Raw genomic sequence first — 13006 nt, 5'->3', positions numbered from 1 at the left:
GTAGCCCCTGGTGGGCGTGCCGGGTGGATCCTGATCGGGCGCATGCGGGAGTCTGTCTGACTGTTTCTCCCCGTTTCCAGCTTCAGGGAAAAAAAAACAAACAAAACCCTGAAGATGTCACTGTTAAGGGCAATCCTTTACACCACCACTACCTGGCCCTTTTCTCTTTGATATAATTCCTTCCTCTGCAACTCAAGTTAGCATATCATACTAACTATATGTATGTTCTGGATGGATGCTGTCTATCCTATTCTTTAAAATGGTAGTAGTACTAGGTATTTTCATGGTTGCTTTAAGATGAAAGTCATCCAGAATATGCCTTATACTCAAATGGTTATTATCTCACCTGCTGCAGATCAAAGTACAGTTCACCTGAGCTACTTAGGATAAACCTCCTGCCTCTAATATTAATGCTTCTTTACTTTATCACCAAGAACAGGAAAATCCATTTTTACACTGTCACAAATTAATCATGCCATTCCCTTCTTCAAAGGTATCAGCGTGTTTCCACATGCACCACTGGTCAAAACTGGGTTCTTAACTTTACAACCCAGTCCCCCAAGTAGCACTAGTGCTTCTAGACTTTCTCCAGAGGTACTTTTAGCTGGACTACTCTTTCTGTACCCCAATTCAACCTATAGTGTCATTCTTGATAATTACATTCTAAAGCTTCATTTCTTTCAGTTGACTCAAATATTTACTAAAAATCCACTATATTTATTAACCTGACTGAATGACAAAAGAAGTGACAGCTAGAAAGAAGCCTAGAATGTGTTTGGTTTTCCTACACTTCAGTTCTATTTTTGTTGCTTTCTCCTTTCAACATAGTTGCTCATATATTCTCAGGCAATTCTCTCAAAACAATTTACTGAATAAGAAAACTATGAGAGGCCCAGAGATGATACTGACCTTTTAAGACCTTCTAACTAATCACAATTAAGGCAATCTCATTTATGTCTTCTGCACACATACTTCCTTTTTAAGTTCTACCTACCACATCATCTAATCTAAAACACATAAACCCATCCATCTATCCACTTTTCAAAAGATCCCACTTGACTTATTCCCTGCCACTAATTACATACCTGTATTTGATGGTTATAGCCTTACATCACTCAGGATGTGTTTTAATATCTTTAGGTTCAGCTCACTTGAGTATTGTGTTAATGAAGCCAAGAACTATATTTCTATCTCAATGGCTTTAGGGGACACCCCTGCGTTTTCGTCGTTAGACCACCACCGGGGTCGCGACCCACAGGTTGAGAACCGCTGATGTAGATGAAGGCGTTCTGCTGTTTGGCACCCAGATACACTGCTGCTGTTACTAGTTAAAAATCTTACTATAAATGCCCACCGTTAAACAAGGGAGTATAAATGAATCATTCAGTGATCAACCAACATACTTTAGGTCAGGGGTCCCAAAACTTTTTATACAGGGGGCCAGTTCACTGTCCCTCAGACCATTGGCGGGCTGGACTATAAAAAAAACTATGAACAAATCCCTATCACACTGCACATATCTTATTTTAAAGTAAAAAAACAAAACAGGAACAAATATAACATTTAAAATAAAGAACAAGTAAATTTAAATCAACAAACTGACCAGTAAATTTAAATCAACAAACTGACCAGTATTTCAATGGGAACTATGCTCCTCTCACCGACCACCAATGAAAGAGGTGCCCCTTCCGGAAGTGCAGTGGGGGCCGGATAAATGGCCTCAGGGGGCCTCATGTGGCCCGCGGGCCATAGTTTGGGGACCCCTGCTTTAGGTAGTGACAAGTCTAATAGTCCCTGCCCCCTGGGGATTGATAAGGTTAAGAGTGATGAGAAAAGTTTAAATGTGAAAGATGATGGTTATTAGATTAGTTATTGTAGCACAAAAGGAGAAATACCAACTTTGCCCCAAGAGATAAGTAAACACAATGACTAGGGAGTCTTCAATCAATCAGATGAACAAAGGGAGCATCCCTAAGAGGGGAATGTAAATGCTGTGGCAGAGACAAGGGTGGGGAACTCCCAAAAGAGTTGGGCAAAGCACATTATAAACAGAAATAACTGTAGGTGTTCACTAAGTATCTGAGTTTACAGGAAAACAAAAAGCATATTGGGGGAGAGGTTGTTGAGGCATGTGTCAAGTACAAAGACCATCTTTGTTGCTAATTTTGTTTTGCATTTGTAAATTCGTGTGAGAACTGATTATATCACTGTATTCTTTTCTTCTAGGTCCCACAGCCTTTCTCAGCCTGAACCACAGAACACAAAAAAAAAAAATTGCTTCACTTATTAGTTTCTCAATTCTCCCAAGGATATATATATAACTTTGAATGCAGATGGAAGAAGGTAATTCACTATCTCCAGTGGAAATCTTAAAGCAATAGAGCTTAATTTTCTCAAAACAGGTTAGGAACAGCTGTTGAGTTTAAGAGCTCTGACTTTGCAGTTATCTAAATACTGAGCACTGATCATATTATTGACCCCAAGAATGAACATACCTGTTGAGCACAGCAGCCACTGCTAAATAGGGGCCTCTCATGCAAACTGCACTTCAGGAAGAAGCCTACACTGAACTGCCTGTCTGCACTGTTTCTGCCATCCCAGCCAGCCCATAAAGGAGTTCCTGGAATCATATTTCAAACAACAGGACTGAGACTTTCTCTGTCCAATTTGAGATGCAAAACTATATCCCTATTAGTATATTCACCAATCAGGGCAGTGATTTTTGGACCAATCAAACTGTGAAGATTTGGAGTCCTATTTACATAAAGATGGACCAATTAGGCACCAGGGATGGGGACTTCTCTCTATAAGTCAGCTCCTCTCTGGTTTGGACAGGCACTTTCCAGCTAAGACTGAACACTGCATTTTCCTGGCAGCAAAGCAAAAAGGAGCAAACAGGTGTCAAGCCCCAGGGCTACCTCAGAGCCAAGCTGTTTCATAGTCCTGCTGTCTCACAATTGAGCTGTTTATACCAAATAAAGTTTTCTTCTTTACTGCAATCCACATTAGGGTGTTGAGTTGGCGCAGACGACCAACCTGAGGCCTCTCTCCATATAGGAAAGCTAATAAATGGTAAGGAAATTTCCATTACTGTTATATTTTTCTATCAGAAGTGAAAGGGGGAAAGGTAGTAAGATATGCTATTCTCCAGTCTGTAAAATATTTGCAAATAACTTAATTGGAAAGTATTTCATATGGTATTTTATTTAACACAAAGATTTATAAAAAATTACAACCCACAAATTAAGAGGATTAGAGATGGGAGACACTGCTGAGATCTATTAAGTATAAACACTTCATTGCACAGACTAGAAAACAACAGGCGGGGAAGGTTTAGTGACCTTCCCCCCAGTGACACGTGTGCTCAGGCGGAGGCCACACTGAGCTCAAGATCTATCCTCTTTTCAACTGACACATCCCACTTAAAAACAAAAGGACTTTGTAACAGTAATAATTAGCAATAGCAATGATAAGGAAGAAAAAGCATTACAGTGGTACCTTGAGATACAAGCAGACCAACAAATATATTTTTGAGACACAAGCTGCTACTCGGTCTGTATTTTTGTTTGAGATCCGAGCGAAATTCCAAGATACGAGTTGTGATTCAGGAAGCTACGGCTAGTTGGTGCGTTGGCGCACAAGTCCAATATCGGCTGCACGACACCAGCATGTCGTTCTTTCTCACGTGTTACCAACAGAATCAGGTCGAATCTCGTGCACTGTACTCGTACTTGCATCATTTTTGTGTTTTTTGCTAACTTTTTTGTGTGCTATCACGGGGTTGAAGATAGTGAGTGTAAAGGACAGTGGTGAGAAGAAGAGAAAGATGTCGATAGAAACAAAGCAAGAAATATAAAAACATGAGCGTGGTGTACAAGTGATTGATTGAACTGACAAGGCTGTACGACTGCAAAAGTTCAATTTGTACCATCCTTAAACAAAAGGATGCCATCAAAAGTGCAAATCCAGCGAAAGGAACTATAATTCTGTCCCAATTAAGGACAAATATCCATGAAGAAATGGAGAAGCTTCTGCTGGTGTGGGTGAAAGAGAAAGAGCTGGCAGGAGATACAGTGACAGAGGCTGTAATATGCGAAAAGGCACGTATTATTTACAGCGACTTGAAGAACCATCAACCTCAAAAGGGGCAGCAGAAAATAACATTTAAGTCAAATCACAGCTGGTTTGAAAATCTCAAGAAGAGATCTGGCATCCACTTGGTGCTGAGGCATGGTGAAGCTGCCAGTGCTGACGTTAAGGCAGCCGAGGAGTACATCGCACGTTTTGCTGCGCTTATCGCAAAGGAAGGCTACATCCTCCAACAAGTGTTCAACTGTGACAAAACAGGATTGTTTTGGAAAAAAATGCCGTGGAAGACTTTCATCACCGCAGAGAAGAAGCTGCCAGGCTATAAACCCATGGAGGACCGACTGACCCTTGCATTGTGTGCAAATGCTAGCAGTGACTGTAAAGCAAAGCCACTGCTAGTGTATCATTCTGAAAATCCTCGAGCCTTTAAGACTCACAAGATTCTTAAAGAAAAACTGAAGGTTATGCGGCGCGCCAATGCTAGGGCATGGGTGGGTTACACGGCTGTTTTTTATTCAGTGGATAAATCTCGTCTTTGGTCCTGCAGTGAAGAAATATCTTCCAGAAAATAAACTCCCAATGAAAGCATTACTAATCCTTGATAATGCTCCAGCCCACCCACCTGGTCTTGAAGATGACATTCTCGATAAGTTCAAATTCATGAAAGTCCTCTACCATCCACCCAACACGACTTCAATCTTGCAATCTATGGATCAGCAGGTCATTTCCAACTTTAAAAAGCTTTACACGGCACTGGTCGGTTGGCTCAGCGGTAAAGCGTCAGCCTGGCATGTGGAAGTCTGGGTTTGATTCCCAGCCAGGGCACACAGAAACATCAATTAGCTTCTCCACCCTTCCCCCTCTCCTTCTTCTCTCTCTTCCCCTCCGGCAGCCAAGGTTCCATTGGAGCAAAGTTGGCCGGGGTGCTGAGGATGGCTCCATGGCCTACACCTCAGGTGCTAGGATGGCTCCAGCCGCAATGGAGCAACGCCCCAGATGGGCAGAGCATCGCACCCTGGTGGCCATGCCGAGTGGATCCCAGTCAGGCGCATGCGGGAGTCTGTCTCCTTGCTTCTCACTTTGGAAAAATACAAAAAGGGGGGGGGGGCTTTACACAAAGCACTTGTTCCACCACTGCTTTGAAGTGACAGAATACAATTCTAACCTTTCAAGAGTTTTGGAAAGATCACTATAACATCGTGATATGTTTACACATTATTGACTTGGCATGGCAACAGGTTACAAGAAGAACCTTGAACTCGTCATGGAAAAAGTTATGGCCTGATGTTGTTGCAGACAGGGACCTCAAAGGATTCGAACCAGAGACCAAGACCGAGGTAGAAGCGTTGGAGGAGATTGTGTCCCTCTGAAAGTCGATGGGTCTGGAGGTAGATGAGGTTGAAGTAACGAGCTCATCGAGGAACATGGGAGGAACTCTCAACTGAGGAGTTGAAGGAGCTACAGATGATACAACATACTGAGCTTCTGCAAGAGATTGGTAGTGAGGAGGAGGTAGAGTCAGAGGAAGTGAATTCTACAAGTGAAATTAAAGACAAGCTGGCAATGTGGGAGATGCTTTCAAGTTTCATTTTAAAGAAACACCCAGAAAAAGTTTCAACTGCTCGTGCTTCACTTTTAATGACACATTTCCTTAACATTTTAAAAGGCCGCCAAAAGCAAGCCTCTTTGCATAGATTTTTATTCAAAAGTCCTGCAAGTGAAAGTGCCGAAACTGCAGCCAAAAAGGCAAAAACACGTGATGGTTAAATGAAAAACAGGTAATGTTAAGCTTAGGTTAAGTTTAAAGTTAAGTTGCATTTTTTTACAATTAAGTTTTTGTGATTTCAAAAGTAAAGAAATTGCAGTTTTAGTTTTGTTTAAAGAAAATGCAGTTTTACTTTACATTTAGTGTTAAGAAAGTGCAGTTTTAGTTTACGTGTCTACAGTGCCTGCATCCCCTTCCTCCCTTCTTCCTCCTCCACCATTTACCCCCGTTAGCTGCACTCATCTGTCTCCAAGGTAAGAATACAGTACTAAATAACACTTTCTTTTATTTCATATATTTTGTTATGCATTGGTAAAGTATACATGTGTGTTTCTTATTTAAAAACGTCTTTTTTTTTCATAATTTAGGATGGTCTGGGGATGTTTCACAGGAACGAATTAAATCTCTGTTATTTTAAATGGGATAAATTTGTTTAATATACAAGTTGACTGACTTATGACCTCGATTACAAAACAAATTAAACTTGTATCTCAAAGTTATCACTGTACTTTATAATGCTTCCCAAACTCAGCATCTTTAAAGTCCAAATACTTTTAAATTAGTTTACTGTATTATTGTATTATTATTGATTTTGACTGGGAAAGCCCAGGGTTTTGAATTGGTAAACTCAGAGTCCAGGTCAATGCTCTATCCACTGTGCAACCACCTGGTCACAGATTTATCTTCTTATATATATTTACGCTTACTTAAGTGAAGTAGAGCAGCCTAGAAATCAGATCAAGTTTCCTGGTAAAATCAAAATTCCTTCCCCATACAACTGTATCACTCCTCCCAAAGACACTGACATAATTAATGTGCTTTCTGGTTTATGACTGAGGGGACCTATCTACTCACTTTACTAGAGTATGGTTGGTAAGAGGACAGAATCAGACTGCCTATATAGGCAGGTGCTGCTTTGCTTAATGCAGCCTAGTTAAAAGCTCATGGTCAACTCAGCAGGAACTATCACCATAGAAGGCTTGAAACCCGCTACTTGAAATTCATTTCTGACAAACTTCAGGTTAATACATGTTTGGTTTTTTGTTTGTTTTTTACAGGGAGAGAGTGTCAGAGAGAAGGATAGATAGGGACAGACAGGAACGGAGAGAGATGAAAAGCATCAATCATCAGTTTTTTGTTGTGACACCTTAGTTGTTCATTGATTGCTCTCTCATATGTGCTTTGACCGGGGGCCTTCAGCAGACCGAATAATCCCTTGCTCGAGCCAACGACCTTGGGTCCAAGCTGGTGAGCTTTTTTTGCTCAAGCCGGATGAGTCTGTGCTCTAGCTGGCGACCTCGGGGTCTCGAACCTGGGTCCTCCGCATCCCAGTCCGATGCTCTATCCACTGTGCCACCACCTGGTCAGGCTAATATACATGTTTAAAAGATTAGAGCATGCACTTCTTTGCATCAGCTATGAACTGTTGAAATTAAATGTCTGCAACGGGCAGGTGTTCCACATCTAAATGAATCTCCCCATAGATGTGTACAATGCAAAACAAAGTAGACACTTTGTAAAAGGCACAGCTAATTGTTGATGGAATAACTGGCAGAAGAGCTTAACAAATTACTCCACATGCCAGATGCCACACATTTCTCCTTCACATAATTCTCTCATATAAGAAGCTTTTCAGTGAAGCAACAATTAAATTCCTTTTACTTCCCCTCTTCCCCAATCGTATCATCAAGTTTAGAAATGTCCTTTTACCATGCTATTGTGTCCCCTCTAGTTTCTGATCTTCATTATCAGTCACTTCTCTGGGTTGCAGTCCATATATGTTTACACACTGCCCCGAAGTCAGTCTGCACAGAGGAGATTTATAAAAGATAGCTGATACAAAGGACTGTTAAGCATATGGGGGGAAAAGGACTCAATCTTGCTAGCTTGTGCTCATCTTGAAATCCACCTGAGACATTCACTTTCAATTAAGTGTTATCCCTATGCTTTTGCATACGAAGATGACTGAATAAGAAATCTAATCCTAATGCCATAATGAGGTGTACAGTTTCTCCTTTTAAAAAAAGGAATTTACTCAAGATCTACCTTGCACTTTGATAATTTACATATTACTAGCGAGCTGACAGCAAATGAGGACAAAAACTGAGATATACATGAAGGGAGGGGGAAAATGACAAAAATTTGACATCTCTCAAACCAGAATTAGTGTTGTAATTGACTGCAAGGTGATCATTTTTAGAAACCTTACAGCAACAATCAAGTTCACATAACAAGTTTACAAAAGGAAAAATTAAAGAGCCTTTTTATTTACTCTGCTATAAATTCTAAACAGAATGAGGACAGCAGAGCTCAAATAGAGACCCCCTGTTCCACAATCGCCTGAATTTCTAATAATCTGATGACATTTGGAGGTCAGTTTTCACTTACACACACACTAACACACACTCGCACAACAGTACATCTCAATCAAGCTTTATTAATTTGCTCTTTAAGAAAATGTCCTGCCAGGGCCGGTAGGCTCAGTGGTAGAGCATCGGCCTGGCGTGCAGGAGTCCTGGGTTCAATTCCTGGCCAGGGCACACAAGAGAAGCGCCCATCTGCTTCTCCACCCTTCCCCCTCTCCTTCCTCTCTCTCTCTTCCCCTCCCACAGCCAAGGCTCCACTGGAGCAAAGTTGGCCCGGGCGCTGAGGATGGCTCTGTGGCTTCTGCCTCAAACGCTAGAATGGCTCTGGTTGCAACAGCGCAAGGCCCCAGATGGGCACAGCATCGCCCCCTGGTGGGTGGGCCGGGTGGATCCCGGTCGGGCGCATGCAGGAGTCTGTCTGACTGCCTCCCCGTTTCCAACTTCAGAAAAATACAAAAGAAAATGTCCTGCCTGACCAGGGAGTGGCGCAGTGGATAGAGCGTCGAACTGGGATGCGGAAGGACCCAGGTTCGAGACCCTGAGGTCGCCAGCTTGAGCATGGGCTCATCTGGTTTAAGCAAAGAGATCACCAGCTTAGACCCAAGGTCGTTGGATGAGCAAGGGGTTACTTGATCTCTTGAAGACCCGCAGTCAAGGCACATATGAGAAAGCAATCAATGAACAACTAAGGTGTCACAAAATAAAAACTGATGATTGATGCTTCTCACCTCTCTCCGTTCCTGTCTGTCTGTCCCTATCTATCCCTCTCTCTCCCTGTTAAAAAAAAAAGGAGAAAAAAAAATGCCCTGTATGGGTCTAGTGTAAAAGTATGTCTTGCTTTTCCAATATAAAGTAATATAATGGAAACCAAAAATTTCATACAAGATTTATAATACATTCACAGGTTCCGGGGCAAAAATAGATACTATTACCCGTTTTTTCATTTTGGGGCAAGAAAACTAAAAAATAATACAGTAATCCAATATTGTTTTAGAAACAGACTAGGCTCAGCTCATAATGTACTACATTACTCTTTCACTGATGAAACTGCCTTCTTAAAAAATGTCTTCTGTAAGAAAAGGATAAACTGAAGTTCTTCAGAATAAAAACTTTTGATCTTCAAAAAATATCTAAGAAAATGAAAAGACACACATACCTCATAAAGAGCATATACTCAGAATATAGAAAAAACTCTCACAACTCTAAAAAAAAGGTAGACAACCTTATTCTAAAAATGGGTAAAATAGGCCTGACCTGTGGTGGCGCAGTGGATAAAGCGTCGACCTGGAAATGCTGAGGTCGCCGGTTCGAAACCCTGGGCTTGCCTGGTCAAGGCACATATGGGAGTTGATGCTTCCAGCTCCCCCCCCCTCCTCTCTCTAAAATGAATAAAAAACAAATAAAAATGGGTAAAATATATGGACACTTGACTAAAGAGGATATACAAATGGCTAGTAAATATAAGAGATGATTGAGATCAGCCATTTGAGAAATGCAAATTAAAACCACAGTGAGGTTCCACAATATACCCACCATCAAGGCTAAATCAAAAAGACAATACCAAGTGTTGGAGAGTACATGGGAGAAACTGGAACCCTCATATATTTAGTGCTGGTGTTTAATATAAAATAGTACCACCACTTTTTCTTAAAAGGTTAAATATACAATTAGCATACAATAGGCACCAATCCACTATGTTATCTACTTAAGAGAAATAACACAAGTCCCCATGAATGTTTATAGCAGCATTATTCATAACATCCACAAATTGAAAACGATCTCAATCCATTACCTGGTAAATACAAAAAATGTAGTTTACCCATGCAAGGCAATAGTACACAGCAATAATGTGACAAGGACATCAAAAACAGTATGCTGGTCATGGCCAGGTGGATCAGTGGATAGAGCATTGTCTCAGAGCACAGAAGTCATGGGTTCCACCCCTGGTCGGGGCATATATGAGAAACAACAAATGAGTGTGCAACTAAGTAGAACAAGGGGTTAATGCTTCTCTCTCTAAAAAATTAAAAAACAAAAACAGTATGCTAACTAAAAGAGGCCAGATACGAAAGACTAGATACTGAATGACTCCTAGAAACTAAAAGGATATCAATGGTTGGTTCCTGGACAGTAAGGACTGGCTATAAACAGGCATAAAGGAAATTGTTTTGAAGTGTTTTAAGTGGCCCTGGCTGGTTGGCTCTGTGGTAGAGCACTGACCCAGCATGTGGATGTCCCAGGTTAGGTTCCCAGTCAGGACACAAAGGAGATGTGACAATCTACTTTTCCACCCCCTCCCACTCTCCCACTCCTGCAGCCATGGCTCGATTGATTCGAGTGCATTGTACCTGGGTGCTGAATAGGATCTGTGAAGCCTCTGCCTCAGGTGCTAAAAATAGCTTGGTTGCAGGCATGGTCCCAGATGGGCAGAGCATCAGCCCTAGATGGGGGTTGCCGGGAAGATCTCGGTTGGGGCACATTTGGGAGTCTATCTCCTCTCACTTGGAAAAATAAGAATAAAAAGTATTTTAAGTGCTCTACAACTGGGTTATGGTGATGAATATACAACTGTGTAAGTTCACTAAAACTCACTGAATTATTTGAGAAGTGAACTGTATAGTAAATTAAAATGCAATAAAGCTTTTTAAAAGTGAAAACTTTTAACAATCCAATTCTCTAGAAAATTTTAATACTGAATTTACTTTTCAACATATTCTCATCTTATTCTTTACTTATCAATAAACAATTATGTTTTCAAACATAAACTATTAGGATTAAAGAAAACTAAAGATGGTAGCAGTGTCCCATATGGTAGAGCACTGGCTCAGTGTATGGAAGTCCCAGGTTTGCTTCTGAATTAGGACACATAGGAGAAGCAACCATTTGCTTCTCCATCCCTCACCCCCCCCATTCCCCTCTTGCAGCCATGGCTCCAATGGTTCAAGCAAGTTGGCCCTGGGTGCTTAGGATGGCTTCATGGCCTCATCTCAGGGGTTAAAATAGCTCAGTTGCCAAGCAACAGAGCAGTGGCCCCAGATGGGCAGGCTTGCCCAGTGGATCCCTGTCATGTGTATGTGGAATCTGTCTCTGCCTCCCCGACTCTTTTTAAAAAACGCACTGCCAAGTAACTACTCTTGGCCATTTATCTTAAAACAAACAAACAAAAAACCTTATGTAAAGTTGGGCAACAGCAGGTTTACAGTTTTAAGTACACAAAACAGTTTATTCCTGTATTACTAGATTATTTCCTATATAAACTGTAAATTACTTTTGCCCCACCCTACAGTTGCACAAAAATCTACACACACCAGTATTTATAGTAGCTTTATTTGTTCATAGCCAAAACTTGAAAATAGTCAAATGTCCTTCTATGGGTGAAATGTTAAAACTGTGGTTCATCCATGCCACAGTATACCAACAACTGAAAAAAGAAATGGCCTGACCAGGTGGTGGCACAGTGGATAGAGTGTCAGACTGGGATGAGGAGGACCCAGGTTAGAGACCCCAAGGTCATCAGCTTTAGCACGGGCTCATCTGGTTTGAGCAAAGCTCACTGGCTTGAGCAAGGGGTTGTTGTTACTTGGTCTGCTGAAGGCCTGCGGTCAAGGCACATATGAGAAAAGCAATCAATGAACAATAAGGTCTTGCAAAGAAAAACTGATGACTGATGCTTCTCATCTCTCTCCGTTCCTGCTGTCTGTCCCTATCTAACCCGTCTCTCTGACTCTGTCACTGTAAAAATAAAATAAATAAAACAAACTGATACACACACCTTGAATGAGTCTGAATAAAATTATTGTGAGTAAAAAAAACCTCAAATGCTTGTATGTATGCTTCTATTTACATAATATTTTTGAAATGACAGAATTATTGAGATGAAGAAAAATTAGTGGTTGCCAAAGCGGTTGGTGTTGAGGGAAGTGGCTGTGACTATAAAACAGTAGCAAGAGGAATTTCTGTGATGTGACTATCTTTTATCTTTACTGTGATGTTATTACACAAACCACACTTGTGATAAGATTACATAAAACCAGCTGTGCAGATGTGCATTCTCATATTCTCAACTTCTGTCATCACAACTCGGCACACAGGTCCAAGAAAAATTAGAGATATCTCAATCAAGTCTGTAAATTGTATCAATGTCAATTTCCTGGATGATGTTGCACTAGAGTCATGTAAGACATTAGTTACCATTAGGAAAAACAGGATCAAGGATGTGAGATTTCCTTAAGAGTATTACTTACATGTGAAACTAGTTATTTCAAGACAAAGTTGTGTGTGTGTGTGTGTGTGTGTGTGTGTGTGTGTGTGTGAGAGAGAGAGAGAGAGAGAGAGACAGAGACAGAGACAGAGATGGTGCGGGGAGGAGGCTCAGCAGACCGGGTGACCCCTTGCTCAATCAGTGACCTTGGATTCAAGCTGGTGAGATGTGCTCAAACCAGGTGATCCTGTGCTCAAGACGGCGACCTTGGGGTTTTGAACCTGGGTCCTCTGTATCCCAGTCTGACTCTCTATCTACTGCGCCACTGCCTGATCAGGCAACATAAGGAGTTAAAACAGTCAATATATTATATATGCACACCACTACTTCTATGGAATACTAATATATCACATAGTCTAAGGCTAAATTATTTTAAGTTGCAATATATTATTCTTTTTATGGAACAAAAACCTTTTCCTGAAAAAGTAAACCTGCATGACCTGTGGTGGCACAGTGGACGGAGTGTCAACCTGGAATGCTGATGTCACTGATTCAAAACCCCAGGCTTACCTGGTCAAGGCACAT

The 13006-nt window shown here is 41.2% G+C and overlaps 1 protein-coding gene across 1 annotated transcript in view; it reads right to left on the bottom strand.

Moving 5' to 3' along the window:
* Positions 1-13006, bottom strand: part of RYBP (RING1 and YY1 binding protein) — an 81865-nt gene that overhangs the window by 30834 nt on the left and 38025 nt on the right. The gene's annotated exons all lie outside the window — the stretch shown is intronic.

Source organism: Saccopteryx bilineata, chromosome 10 (assembly GCF_036850765.1).
Source record: "Saccopteryx bilineata isolate mSacBil1 chromosome 10, mSacBil1_pri_phased_curated, whole genome shotgun sequence".
In the NCBI taxonomy this organism is placed as follows: domain Eukaryota; kingdom Metazoa; phylum Chordata; class Mammalia; order Chiroptera; family Emballonuridae; genus Saccopteryx; species Saccopteryx bilineata.
This window is presented reverse-complemented; position numbering and strand designations above follow the sequence as displayed.